This window comes from Monodon monoceros, unplaced genomic scaffold (assembly GCF_005190385.1).
Source record: "Monodon monoceros isolate NGI ecotype Baffin Bay Population unplaced genomic scaffold, NGI_Narwhal_1 Super_Scaffold_20, whole genome shotgun sequence".
NCBI classification, from domain to species: domain Eukaryota; kingdom Metazoa; phylum Chordata; class Mammalia; order Artiodactyla; family Monodontidae; genus Monodon; species Monodon monoceros.
Window position 1 is genome coordinate 26479976 of NW_021703777.1, and position 16024 is coordinate 26495999.

At 37.8% G+C, this 16024-nt stretch overlaps 1 protein-coding gene across 4 annotated transcripts in view; it reads left to right on the forward strand.

Moving 5' to 3' along the window:
* Positions 1-16024, forward strand: part of EDNRA (endothelin receptor type A) — a 62343-nt gene that overhangs the window by 12341 nt on the left and 33978 nt on the right. The window lies entirely within an intron of this gene.

Consider the following 16024-nt stretch of genomic DNA (forward strand, 5'->3'; position numbering starts at 1 on the left):
ATAATCGTAAAATTAGGCATAGAAACTGTATTCCCTGAATTTTAAGAGAGAAAATGTGTCCCTTCACCAAGCTCTCTGTCCCTTGAAGGTGCATTGCACTCCAGCTCATCGTGTCTTGTTAGATAGCTCTGACCCTGCCTCATCTCCAGGCACCTCTCTCTTCATGTTTTTCATCTACCCCTCTTCACTCCAGCTAACCAAGAGTACCAAGATGATCCTTCTACCTTGAATATCTTCCCTCATGCCTTCTCTGGCTTATTCCACTTTATTCTTCAGATCTCAGCTGAAGCACCTCTTTGTCTGGCAAGTATCCCTAACATAGACTAGGTCAGTGCCTTTCTCGTGTGCTTCCATGACACCCTCTAGTAACCCCCTAAGAGCATCTAACACACGCTCTGTTGTCCCTGCCAATTCGCTTGCCTGTCTGCCCCACTAGACTGCAAGTCCCCTGAGGCACACTGCCATGATTCTCATTTATCATTGTATCTCCACATCCAGCACTGTGCCCAGCTTTCAAAATATTTGATGCATGAGCAAAATACTCATTTTGCTCAAATACTCTATTTGCCTCTGTAAGAATGTTTTTCTCCCATGCAATTCCGGATCTAAAGGCAGACTTGCTTTTTGAATTCACTGAATCTCTACTTTTTTCCTGCAAACCAGGGATGTCTCAGGGTCCATAAATCTGTGAAAAATCTGTCAACCTAGAGTTGTTTTCCCCTTGTCCCTTTGTCTTTAGAAGTCAAGAGTTCTTGTTCTGTGGTTCCGGAATCATATTGTTTGATTTCCTCTCTCTCCGGTACATATAACCAATTGAAGAGTCACTTTTCAAGATTTCTGTGCAATATGCATTTTTTGAGCATAGTTGTAATTGTGGTTTTGATTGAAATATTCAACCTACAAGTGATTTGGAATATCAAAATGAACATTCATATCACAGAAGATTTTAGTTACTAATTTAGAGAACAGGAAACATGTTGATCTTCTAGCACGGCTAAAACACAAGCACATTGCAAAAGTTCATTATGCTAACCAGTTGACTTAAGGATATATGTACATATAAAATAACAGAGTGATACATTTATTACCCAACTTGCTGTTTGTTATAAGGAAGTTGCTGTCTGGAAAGGCTTCAGAACCCTCTCCAACTCTACCTCCCCTTCTGACTTTTCGTTTCCTGTGTCTGGGAACCTCATTGCTTTCTCTCATGGTCCTGTTAAGTAATTATTCTCATGTGAGGTTACTGGGCTAGCCCTCAGCATTTGGTTCACAGCACAGTTATTCCCGTTTCAAGGATGGGGGATGGAAACCATCCGTAACTGCAAGATCGTTCCCATGGCTGAGGAGGGAGAGATGGATTCAGTCCCCTTCTCATTAGGAAGGTGTTGGGCTGTGTAAAGCATCGTGGTTGAAGATATTCCTCCATCAGACACTTCAGATCACAGAAGAGGTTGCTGTATAATAGTGATGCCTAAATGTTTTACTTTTGAGAAAAGAATTTTCACATATACACTCTGTGTGTGTGTGTGTGTGTGTGTGTGTAATGTTGCAGTAATTCCAGCACTCTGCAGTAAAAGCAGATGTCCTGGCTATTTTATTCTGAAATATTTCTAGAGTGTCTTTATCTTTTGAGTTGCTAGCATGTGAGTGTTATTTTTTTATTATCACACAAAGTTTATACAGTTCGTGTAAAGCGTGTGTGAACTAAAATGAAAGGAGGTATGAAGTTTACTGTCTCTGAAGTTGATTTGAAGACTAGAGTGGTTAGGTAAGGAATGTTCTAAGAAATTCTGTCGAAATAAATTTGATATACAGCCAGAAATTCTACAACTGCTTTCTGGAGCTACCGTATTCTCTTGAGAGCTAGAGTAACTGCTTTCTATAGCTACAGTTTTATTTTTAACTAGGTCTAGTTTTTCTTGGAAAAACTTTCCTTCATTATAAAGTTAATAGTTGAAATTAAACTCAATAATAGAACTGAACATATCATTCAATGTTAATATTTGGTAGCCTTATTTTTAAATTTGAACATCAAAGATTTTACAAAACCACATGCTCTAAAATATTTATTTAAATTTGGAAGGTTTGAAATCCCCAGTGATCCTGAACTCAAGAAGAAAAATCAAGTGTGCCCTCAGATTTAATACCATTTTTGTGGATGTGGAAATTTAGAGGTTACTTTGTATAATTTAAACTTCTCTAAAAGTTTCATCCACATTTTTTGCCATCACGACTTACTTGGAGACTAGGATAGATAACAGAATCTACTCAAATCATGCTTCTCATAACACTTATCTTAAACACGGGAGTCCTATTATTGGTCTGGCCAAAAAGTTCATTTTGGTTTTTCGTAACATCTCACGGAAAAACCCAACTGAACTTTTTGGCCAACCCAATATTTTTTAGATCAAATTTTATACTAGAAAGTAATGCGGATGGGCAATTGATTGGCCATTTGGTTACTCAGTTACATCAGGTCTCTCTTCTCTGAATGTTCTTCATTTATTCATTCATAAATATTTATTGAGCTCCTACTATATACCAGTTACTGGGGAAATAGCAGTGAAGAAAAACAATCATCCTTGTCTTCGTGGAGTTTGCATTCTAGTAGAAGAACAAGACAACAGGCAAGTTAATAAGTAAATATATAGTATGTGAGATAACTGCTAAGGAGAAAAGTAAAATAGGGAAGAGAAATAAAAGAAGAGGAAGAGGGTATTCATCTTAGTGTGAGTGGCTGAAGAAGAGCTCAATACAAGGTGACACTGAATAAAAACTAGAACTTAAAAGGAGCAAACCGTGCCACTATCCAAAGTGAGAGCATCCAGCCAGAGGAAATGGCAAGTGCAAAGGCCCAGAGGCAGGAATGTGCCTGGAGGGTTAAAGGAGCAGCAAGGAAACCATGGTGGTTGAGTGGAAGGAGGAGAATAGTAACAGATGAGATCACAGGGATACTGGCTTAGGGCAGGTGATAGGGAGAAGCAGATAACGTGGGGCCTAACAATAGGTGACCATATAATTTATTGTCCAAACCAAGATGCTTTGAGAGTGAAAGTAGACACTATCAATAATTGCATCTGGACAATAGCCATAAACCAAGACTCCTGGAAAAAATAGGAAGCATGGTCACCCTATGTATACACCTTTATAAAGCCTTTAGCCTTTTTCTCTGAGTGAGATACGAAGCTTTTAGAAGGTCATGAGCAGGACTTCCCTGGTGGCACAGTGGTTAAGAATCCACCTGCCAATGCAGGGGACACAGGTTCGAGCCCTGGCCTGGGAAGATCCCACATGCCGCGGAGCAGCTAAGCCTGTATGCCACAACGACTGAGCCTGTGCTCTAGAGCCCGCAAGCCACAACTACTGAGCACGTGTGCCACAACTACTGAGCCCACGTGCCTAGAGCCCGTGCTCCGCAATGAGAAGCCACCACAATGAGAAGCCCATGCACTGCAATGAAGAGTAGCACCCGCTCGCCACAACTAGAGAAAGCCCACACGCACCAATGAAGACCCAAAGCAGCCGAAAAGAAATTAATTTTTTTAAAAAAGGAAGGTTATGGGGAGATGAGTGACATGATCTGGTTTACATTTTAACAAAAACATGCTGGCTACTGTGCTGAGAAGCATTTCCTGAATCGATGAAGGAAAAATATGCAGTCTTAAAGTATGTTATGTATACCAATTTATAACATGACCTAAAGCCTAATTACTATTTACTCTGTACCAAGCTAACTCATTTGATCCTCACAGTAAACTTATCCTATATGACTGTTGCCTGAAAATGAATAAACTGAGGCATAGTGTTTAAGGAATATCCTCAAGGCTACACAGTTAGCGAGTTGCAGAGCCAGGATTTGGATCCAGTCTGATCCCAGAGGCCATGCTGTTAGCTAAGCTGCCACATTGCTTCTCTTCCATATGCCTCATAAGGCAAACTTGATAGTCATCCAGATGTCCTCCCTAGTACAGAAATATATTTTCAAGGACTGTGTTCAAAAATAGTCATCCCCTTTTCTCTCCTGCATTAAACCCAATACTTCTTTAGTTGCTTATTTAAGACAGAAGTGACACACTATAAAGGAAGATGTGTATGAAACAGAGGTTGCTCTCCAGAATAGCATTTACGTTGTTAAGTCTTGCAGATTGCATGGGAACATCTGTCAAACAGATTTTTGTATTCCATACTCATTGTCATGTTGGTGAGATCAACTGACGGAAGGGAGCCAGAAAATAAAATTTTTTAAAAATGAAAAGAAATGTTAAGTTCTTTGATGGACTGATTGCCTAGACATATACATCTGCTTATCTTCCCAGAGGAACACTTTTTGCTAAACTGGTGTCTCATCCAGTTATCATTGGAAAGGCTAGGCAATTTGTGGCATGAGACAGAAAAGTGAGTGTCTATGGCTATCCCAAGGTTTCAGTTGGCGTACAAACACCTGGTTTTATTGATAAAACTAAATGTTGCATTTCTAGATCTTCCTCCTTAGGAGTTGACCAGATGCATAGGAATTAAAAGGGTAATGTGAAAGCATAATGGATGACATTTGGGAATATGTCTCAAATGATATTTAAAAAGAAGCAAGAAATAAAATACCTAGGAATAAACTTAACCAAGGAGGTGAAAGACCTATACTCTGAAAACTATAAAACACTGATGAAGGAAACTTAAGATGATACAAAGAAAGGGAAAGATACTCCATGCTCTTGGACTGGAAGAATTAATATTGTTAAAATGGCCATACTACCCAAAGCAATCTACAGATTTAATGTAATCCCTATCTAAATACTCATGACATTTCTCACAGAAGTAGGACAAGTAATTCTAAAATTTATATGGAACCACAAAAGGCCCTGAATTGCCAAAAAAAATCTTGAGAAAAAAGAGCAAAGCTGGAGGTATCACCCTCCCTGACTGCAGACTATACTACTGTACAAAGCTACAGTAATCAAAACAGTATGGTACTGGCACAAAAACACACATACAGATCAATGGAACAGGATAAAGAGCCCAGAAATAAACCCACACACATATTCAGTCAATTAATCTTTGACAAAGGAGGAGGCAAGAGTATAAAGTGGGAAAAAGACAGTCTCTTCAATAAGTGGTGCTGAGAAAACTGGGCAGCTATTAATACATGTAAAACAATGAAATTAGGACATTTCCTCACACCATATACAAAAATAAACTCAAAATGGATTAAAGACCTAAATGTAAGACCTGAAACCATAAAATTCCTAGAAGAGAACATAGAATATGCTTTGACATAAATCATAGCAATATGTTTATGGATTTATCTCCTAAGGCAAAAGAAATAAAAGCAAAAATAAATAAATGAGATCAATTAAACTTAAAAGCTTTTGTGTAGCAAAGGAAACTATCAGCAAAATGAAAAGACAACCTATGAAATGGGACAAAATAGTTGCAAATGATATGACTAACAAGGGGTTAATATTCAAAATATATAAACAGTTTGTACAACTCAATATCAAAAAAATAAACAACCCAGTCAAAAAATGGGCCAAAGACCTGAATAGACATTTTTCTGAAGACAGCATACATATGTTAACAGGCACATGAAAAGATATTCAGCTTTGCTAATTATTAGAGAAATGCAAATCAGAACAATAATGAGATCACCTCACACCTGTCAGAATGGCCATCATCAAAAAGTCTACACATAACAAATACTGGCAAGGATGTGGAGGAAAGGGAACACTTGTGCACTGTTGGTGGGAATGTAAATTGGTGCAGCCACTATGGAAAACAGTATAGAGGTTCCTCAAAAAACTAAAAATAGAACTACCATATGATCCATCCCTGGGTTTATATCTGGAAAAAATGAAAATACTAATTTGAAAAGATATGTGCAACCCCAATGTTCATAGCAGCACTATTTACAATAGCCAAGGTATGGAAGCAGATAAATGGATAAAAAAGATGTTGTAGGGCTTCCCTGGTGACGCAGTGGTTGGGAATCCACCCGCCAATGCGGGGGCCACGGGTTCAGGCCCTGGTCCAGGAGGATCCCACATGCTGCAGAGCAGCTGGGCCCGTGTGCCACAGCTGCCGAGCCTGCGCTCTAGAGCCCGCAAGCCTGGAGCCTATGCTCCGCAATGAGAGAGGCCACTGCAGTGGGGGTCCCACGTGCCACAACCAAGGGTGGCCCTCACCGCGGCTGGGGAGGGCCCGCGCGCGGCAGTGGAGACCCAATGCAGCCAAAAATAAATAAATAAATAAAAATTAAAAAAAAAAAGATGTTGTATATATATACAATGGATTATTACTCAGCAATAAACAAAGAATGAAATTCTGCCATTTGTGTCAACATGGATGGACCTAGAGAATATTATGCTTTGTGAAGTAAGTCAGACAGAGAAAGGCAAATACTGTATGATATCACTTATGTGTGGAATCTAAAATATAAAACAAATGAATGTATATAACAAAACAGAAACAGGCTTACAGATATAGAAAACAAACTAGTGGTCACCAGTGGTTTGAGGGGAGATAGGGGCATTGGATTAAGAGATACAAACTACTATGTATAAAATAGATAAGCAACAAGGATATATTGTATAGCACAGGGAATTATAGCCATTATTTTGTAATAACTTTTAATGGAGTATAATCTATAAAAATACTGAATCACTATGCTGTACAACTTAAACCAATGTAATATTGTAAATTATACTTCAATAAAATAAAATAAGCTAGAAATCCTCAATTAAAAAAAAAATTTACAATGAAGTTTAATGAAATGGTTTCATTAAATCTGAAGCTATTTGAATAAGGAACTTTATTAACATCCCTAATTTTTTTTTTTTTTTTGGCCATGCCACACGGCATGTGGGATCTTAGTTCCCCAACCAGGGGTCGAACCCGTGCCCCCTGCATTGGAAGTGTGGAGTCTTAACCACTGGACCACCAGGGAAGTCCCTAATATCCCTAATTTTAAAAGCAAACTATACTGAACATGTTCAAAATATCCAAAATCATTCCTTTCAAAATATAAAAGGTAATGGGCACACATCTCTTTGCCAAATATTGAATAGCATACTATGCCCCATCCCACATGAGTTTTATGTCAGATAAAGCAATTCTGTAGAATGTCTGTGTATTTTTAAAAATCTGGCCACTGTGAACTTTTAGCTTAGTTTCACAAAACAAAAATGTTTAGAATACTCCAGCGTTTTTCTTTCAAAATGATGTCATGTATGTCACAAATGCTGTGTTTCTCTGCCTATTTCCTTTGTTTCCACAAATTTGATGTTCTTATAGAAGGTAAATTTATGAAAATTTAGGGTAGTGTTACATCATTTAAGAGCCATAATACTTTGTAAACATTTTCGACATTTTATTGAGGTGTAATATACATGCAAAAAAAAAATGTACGTTAAGTGTCAGCTCTATGAATTTTCACCAAATGAACACATCTGTGTATCCAGGATCAGGAATCAGAACATTACCTGCACCCAGAAGTCCCTCGGTCACTAATTATCCAAACTCCCAAGGCAGCCACTTTCCTGACTTCTAACAGCATGAATTTGTTTGCCTACTTTTGTGTTTTATGTAAATGGAACCATATGACGTATGATCTTTTCTGTCTGGCTTCCTTTGATCAGCACTATGTTTGTGAGAGTAACCCATGCTGTTGAGTTTAGTTGTAGCTTATGCATTCTCATTATTGTATAGCACTTCACTGTCTGAATATGCCACAATGTGTTTATTCATTCTACTTAGGTAGGCATTTAAATAGTTTCCAAATTTGAGCTCATATGAAGAGTGCATCTATGGACCTTCTCACATGCATCTTTTTGTGTGCATATAGATTGCTGAAAAAATAAATATATACAGATATATAAAACTTAACATGTATATATAAATATATATAACACTTAAATATCAACATATATACCTATATACTAAATAAATGCTTTTAATATAAATCTTGATCATAATCCTTTTATATTTTGATCAGTAATTTTGGAGAACCACCAGGGCATGGTACAGTACTGGGAACTAGGCAGAATTTCCTAGACGGAATTCTTTTCTAAAAGCTCTAAAGGCTTGTGTGGCATATGTCTGAACTTTGTTCATTATAATTCTTCTTGGCCTTTCAAGCAAATCTATTATCTGCCTTCATATTGGATAATCCCCAAATCATCTCACACATTTACTAAGTGTCTATAGAAAACACAAAGAAATCTAGGACAGCTGTGCCTCTGAGTGGCTTGCATTCTGTGTGAGGATACATATATTCCATCAAGTTAGCCTGAATGCCAGGCGAATGTTATAGTCCAGTGTTCTGTTGAAATTTTTGAGACCATTGAACACAATTTTACTGAAAAAAATAACATTTTGAATGTAAAACACCTATTAACATTTTCTTTAAAAACAGAAAAACTGTCATCTCTCCTTCTCTAAAGTAATATATACAGCTAAACCAAAATTAATCAAATTAATCTCAAGAGACACAGAAATAAAATTAGGTTTCAGCATTTTCCATTACTGCTGCAGTAAATGGCCATTTATTTTAAAACTTTAAAACACCCCATGAAACACAGATTAAAAAGCACTGATTTCAGACAGTAAATGTTCTGAGAGTTTAAGTTGGATTGATGAAATTTTCCAGACAATCTCTCTGAGGTTATTTTTGTTAAATGACATATTTTGGGATGCCAGTTGCTAGGTAAAACTTGGAGGTTTAGTTGTAATCTGGTTACCACATTATTCTAAGACAAAATGGTAAGGGAGGGTTGTTATAGAAATTTACCAAATTGTAGCATATGAAGACAGATCTAAAAGAAAATCCTTCCTAACATCAACACCAAAATTTGCATTTCAACATCACATAAAAGAAATTTTATGTACCAAAACCACTGAGTAGATTTTAAATGGAATTCAATGGCGGTCTTACAAGACCCTGAATACATACTGCCAAGAAGTGAACTTTGTGAACACTGGGCTTTGCAGTCTTATGATTGTGCCTTTAAACTTAGAGGATTTGTTGAAATTTTTCCTGCTTTTTGTTCTGAGGAAATAGTTACCTTCACAGTAATATTTTTATTGGTTTCATGGAGTGACCTTAAAATGCTTCCAGCTCCTGGGTCACCGTAAAGGGGGGAAAGTAAATCCAGGGGGAAGTTTGCACATTAAGGTAATATTCCAGGGCCTAATTTGCAAGCACTGAGTACTCACCACTTTGGCTTGATCCTGTCTGATTCTCTGACCCAGGGGTGGGCAAACTACAGCCATGAGCCAAATCTGGCCCAAAGCCTATTTTTATAAATGAAGTTCTATTGGAACACAGCCATACCCATTGCTTACAAAAATGGTTTCGACAGATACCAGATGGTCTGCAAAGCCCCAAATATTTACTATCTGGCCATTTACAGAAAAAGTTTATCCACCCCTGCGGCATCTCACCCGCTGCCCTGGCCCTGTTTTTACTTTTTTTTTTTTTTAAGTTTATTATTTATTTATTTTTGGCTGCCTTGGGTCTTTGTTGCTGTGCTCGGGCTTTCTCTAGTTGCGGCGAGCGGGGGCTACTCTTCGTTGCGCTGCGCGGGCTTCTCATTACAGTGGCTTCAGATTGGGAGAAAATATTTGCAATCAACATGTCTAACCAAAGGAGTAGTTTCTAGAACATATTAAAAACTCTCAAAATTCAACAGCAAAAAACCAAACAATCCAGGCAGAAAATGGGCAAAAAAACATGAACAGAAAATTTTCTGAAGAGGATATAAAGCTGGTCGATAAACACATGAAAAGATGTTCATCATTATTAGCCACTAGCGAAATGCAGAAATGAAACCTCGGTGAGATATCACTACACACCTATCAGAATGGATAAAATTTAAAAATAGTGACAACACTTAATACTGGCAAGGATGAGAAGAAACTGGATCATTCATACATCACTGGTGAGACTGAGAAATTGTAGAAGCACTCTAGAAAAGACCTTGCAAGTTTATTATAAAACTAAACATGCAATTACCATAAGACCCAGCAATTGCAATCTTGGGCATTTATGCCAAAGAAATGAAAATTATGTTCATGCAAAAACCTGTTCAGGCATGTTCTTAGTAGCTTTATTTGTAATAGCCTGAACCTGGAAGCAACCCAGATGTTCTTCAGTGGGTGAGTGGTTAAATAAACTATGGTACATCCATTCCATAGAGTACTACTCAGTGATAAAAAGGAACAAGCTATTGATACACACAACAACTTGGATGAATCTCAAGGGAATCATGGTGAGTGGAAAAAATAAAGCCTATCTCAACAGATTACATACTATAATTCCATTTATATAACATCCTTGAACTGACAGAGTTATTGAGATGGAGGACAGATTAATGGTTGCCAGGGGCTAGGGAGTTCAAGGGAGAGGGGAAGGGAGTGTGGTTATAAGAGGTCATTATAAGGGGTCCTTGTGGTGATGGACCTATTCCATGTCTTGCCTGGAGGTCGATACACAAACCTACACATGTGATAAAATTGCATGAATACAAACAAATCAATGAGTAACACGGGAGAAATCTGAATAATATCACTGGATCATATCAATGTCAAAAAAATGGTTGTACCAGTTTACATTCCCACCAGCATTATATGAGGCTTCCAATTTCTCCACATCCTCACCAGCTTATTATTGTCAGTCTTTTTTATTATAGCTATTCTAATGATGTGTAGTGGTAGCTCATTGTGGCTTTAATGTACTTTTCCCTTAATGATGAATGATACTGAGCATTTTTCATTTTCATATACTTAGCTATTTGTATTTCTACTTTGATGAAATGTCTATTTAAATCTTTTACTCTTTTTAATTATTTCTCTTTATATTTTTAATTGTAGGAGTTCTTTATATATTCTGGACAGAAATCCTTCATCAGATATATGATTTGCAAATATTTTTTCCCACTCTGTAGCTTTTCTTTTCATTTTCTAAATGGTGTCTTTTGAAGAGCAAAATTTTAAAATTTTGATGAAATCCAACTTATCAAATTTTTTTCTTTTATGGACATGTTTCTGTGTCATATCTATGAAATCTTTGCCTAAGCCAAAATCACAAAAAAATCTCTTATGTTTTCTTAACAGTTTTATAATTTTAGCCGTTACATTTAGATCTATGATCACAATTAATTTTTGTGTAGTATATGAGGTAAGCTTCTAAGTTCACTTTTTTGCATATACATATCCAATTGTCCCAACACCATTTATTGAAAAGACTATCGTCTCCTCAAAGAACTGCCTTGGCACCTTTGTTAAAACTTAATTGATGATAAATGTAAGGGTTTATTTCTCTTTTCTTTTCTAGTCCAATGACTTATGTGTCTATTGTTATGTCAATACCATCCTGCCTTGATTACTGTAGTTTATAGTAAGTTTTTAAACAGGTATTATAAGTCCCACTTTGTTGGATTTTTTTTTCAAAAAATTTTTGTCTATTCTGGGTCCTTTACATTTCTATATAAATTTTAAGATCAACTTGCTAATTTCCTTGAATTTACCTAGGAATTGTATTGACTCTTCGGATGAATTTAGAGAAAATTGCCATCTTAACAATGCTCATCCTTCCAATGCAAAAACATTTATTTAGGTCTTTGATTTCTCCAGTATTTGGTAGCTTTCAGCAAACATGTCTTATACTTCTTTAGTTAAATTTATTCCTAAGTATTTTATTCTTTTTTTGATGCTATTTTGAATGGAATTGTCTCAATTTCATTTTTGTATTTTTCATTTCTAGTATATACAAATGCAACCAATGTTTGTATATTGCTGTGGTAGCCTATGACCTTGCTGAAGTCCTCACCATTACACTTGCAGCATCAACTTGTTTCCACAGCTAGTGTGTGATGGCGAAGAATGCAATGACTCTCAGAACAGTTTGCACCAATAGTGCAAATGTCAACCAGTAGAAAAGGCAGTCATCTCAGCGTTATCTTGATCTTGCAGGTCCTATGAAAGATTCTCCTGAACCGTGAAAAGGGATCTCCAGGGGTCCTCAGGCAACACTTAGAGAACCACTGATCTAGATGGTCTCTAAGCACCTGTCCAAAGTCTAAAATGCTATAATTTTTCATATTTAAGATAAATGTTGTTTACCAAACTTGTCTTAATAACATTTGCTTAAGTCACTGATTTTCATGGCAGTCACTATTCCTTAGACAATTGCTGCATGTAAAACAATGTACCAAGTGTTCTGAGAGAGATGAAAAGGAAATAGAACATTGGCCCTAATCTCAAGGAAATGGTACAAGTCTCTCTCAGTACTCAAGTGTCTAGGAAAGGAAGCCCAGCTAATTAGTAGGCTAATTACATTAGACCCCAAGTTTGTATGTTTTCTGTTCTAGGTAGCACTAAAAATAAACAAAATACTTATAATGGAGATACAGTATGTGTCGAATATCAAGACTGAGAAGTAAAACTAGGTTAAAATCTATTATTCTTGACTTATACAATTTAATGTTATCTCATTTCCAAATGACTGGAAATAAGACAAAGTAGGATCAAACTCATTTTCAAATCTTTTAATTCTTAATGTTACACTATGATTTATAACAGACCCTTGACTGGAAGCTTAAAATAGCCACTTACCTAATGTTTTTTCCTGCATTTTACTTATAGTCCGGATTTACAGTATGGTGCTTATAGCTCACTGGGCAAATTTTCTGTATATTTTAGCTTCTCCCTGGAGAGGAATAAAATACTGTTCATACATTCGAGGTAAATAAATAGTCTCAGGACTTCACCTATGGGATTTCACAGGTACTGACATCCTTCATCCTATTGGGTAGAAAAAAGAAAGGCAAAAAGGACTAAAATATTCATAGTTGGGAAGAATAAAAGAGAAATTGGGAAGACAAAATTATTCATATAAAATGAAGGGAGGGATTGAGGTTAAGCGAGTTTAGGGATAAATGGAGTTGATAATAGTTTCAGAGAAACCAGCTGTAGACTGGAGTTCTGATATGAAAAAAAAAATCATGCAATTTAAAAGCTGGCAGAGAATTTAGAGATAAGAAATGTTGGGCCAGAACGAGATTATATGGCAGAGGAGGAAGGCAAAGCCCAAAGATTTCTGACAGGGCTAGAGCTGGAAGCCAGAATTTCTAACTTCCCTGCAGTATATTACATCCTTCCCTCTTCTGAAACTTTAGTGGGTGAATTGTTTACATGCATGTCATTCTTATGTGAAGCATCATTACATGACTGGTAACTCAGCCATCTTGAGCATGTCTTCCTAATTCACTTTATACCTCAGCTATTGCAAATTGTCTTATTTCCTAATGAATTTGTTATTAAATATTCAAAATCACCTCAACCTTATTTACTGTAACACATCAGCTTCAGCATCAATAGTGTTCTTTTTTCCCCAAAAGACACACATGGTATCACTTTCTTCGTGCCGCGTACCGTATCTTAGTTGGGTCATCGTTTCCATCAACACAGGATAATTGTGACCACATGACATACTTTACAATGAAGAACTAACCTCAGTTCTTAAGATTTCACACATTACATCATTAAATAGGCAGCATGCTTTCAAATATGCCGTTGGCTTTTGCTTTTTTCTACTTATTACCACCTTCCTGATAAGTTCTTTGGGGCTACTACCTAAATCTACATGTGGAAATCATTACCAGTCTGTTTTTTGTTTTGTTTTGTTCTGCTTTGTTTTCGCCTGCATGTTTCTTTTAAATAAGCACTAGCATGTACTACCATAGAGAGTGCTGATTAAAATAAACAGTAACATTTTTTCAATAGGTTTTGGGTCTTATTGTGTGTCCAGGTCAGAGCACTTATTTTCTATAATTAACTATCTTTTCTCCATCCAGGAAAAGCCGGTTTCATTCTTTCCAGTGTAACTCTTCTCTCCATTATGAATTAAATCCTAAAATACTGACACATACATTTGGCACTAACCTATACAATTTTGATACTGAGTGCTTCTAACTTTTCTTTTTGAAAAACATTTAATTCTTCTCCATCCAATGATCCTTTGGTTTTAAGCATACCAAAAAAGTAGAAGTCATAAATCCCTTGATTCTAGATTGGCATCCTTACAGCAGCTTTATCAGAGACATTTCTTTTCATTCCCAGCCTTCAGGTGACTGAGATTCTTGGGGATAATAAGCCCATATCTTGGGTGAACCATCTTTCCTCTAATGAAATAACCTTCCTGGGTTTGGAACTTGGTTTTAGAAAGTATTTTTTCGGGACTTCTCTGGTGGTGCAGAGGTTAAGAATCTGCCTGCCAATGCAGGGAACACGGATTCAAGCCCTGGTCCGGGAAGATCCCACATGCTGCGGAGCAACTAAGCCCGTGCGCCACAACTACTGAGCCTACATGCCACAACTACTGAGCCTGTGCTCTAGAGCCAGTGAGCCACAGCTACTGAGCCCGCTCGCCTAGAGCCCGTGCTCCGCAACAAGAGAAGCCACTGCAATGAGAAGCTTGCGCACCGCAACAAAGAGTAGCCCTTGCTCGCCACAACTAAAGAAAGCCCGTGCGCAGCAACAAAGACCCAACGCAGCCAAAAATAAATAATAAATAAATTTTTAAAAAATTAAAAGTCTTTTTTCCTCTTTTTTTTTCTCTCCTTCACCTGGTTGTTATTAACATCTATGTATTTCAGATTCTAAAAAGTTAAGACCTCAGCCAACACCGAAACACTGAATATTCAACGGTGAAATAGATGAATAGTGGGTAGTAGCAACAACCTCAAGTTTTCTAATCTAAGTGCAGAGTAGCTGGAGCAGTTCCTCAAAACCCATCTCTTACAGGAACTAACATTTACAGCCTGCGACGGGTCGAGCCCTGTTCTAAGGGCTTTTCCTGGATTAATTCATTTCACACTCCCGTCAACCATATGGCATAGTTTTCATCTCCAGTTTTCATTGAGGCACAGTTCACTTGCATAAGTCATGTAGGGTACAAGGCAGCCGGGTTCCGGAGCCTTCTTTGGCTGAGTTCCCACAGAATGTTGCTTGCAGCTTCTTTAGGGACCGTCACATCTGTTCATCTTCTGGGTAGTCATTTCCTTGTGAATGGGGCCCTTTGTACCTGTGGGGTCTGCCACCCCCCTGTACCTGGTAACCTGGATGACCATCCTTCACAATCTCACTGGAAAAAACAGACAGAAAGTAGAGACTGATAACCACAGGCCGTGCAAATAGCTCACACTTCCAGATACTTACTTCTGCTAACTGCTTTCTATGGATTGTCTCTTCTGTCACGCACAGTAACCCTGTGAGGTAGCTGCCATCACCATTTCCATTTTCTAGAGGAGGAAACTGAGAAGCAGCGAGGTTAACCAACATGCCAAGGTCACATGGTGTGAAACATAGCAGAGCTGGGATTCAGTCCAACCCAGGAAGTCGAGCTTCAGGGCCCACGCTCTTTACTACACCAAGCCACTTGCTTTCATTAAAAGGAGTGCTTCTCCATCCCCCCAGGTCACGGAGGGCACCCAGAGTCGAGAACATCTGTGGAGTGTCTGCTCTGCTCTAAGGATGTCATGCTTTCCAAATTCTTGGGCTGGTTGGGAGGCAGGAGGAACCTGTCAAAGGAAAAAGTGTATGGGTAGGGTGGAAGCCACGGGTTTTGTTTTATTTATTTGATTTGATTTCTGTGAAAACTCTGCCTCAATCCGGAAGCAATTAAAGCATAAGGGAAAGGCAAAATTCATTCTCAGTCACGCAAAGTGATTTATTTTATTGTAACCAATTTGAGATTTGCAACAGCCAGAAAACATGTTCTCATGGAAGGCCTGTCCTGGGCATCACAGGCTTTATTACCATCCCAGTCTGTACTGTTGGGAGATGTAGAACATCTTTACTGGTGATTCGACTATGTACCAACTTCTACATCCCAGCCCCTGCCCCAGAAAGAAAGAAAACCTCAGAACCCCACTTTCTGAAGACTGGTACCTGGTCCATCATGTCCAGCTTCAATGACCCAACAATAATCCATGTTGAGGGGGAAGAGAACATTTTATTTACTTTGAGGGTTCCA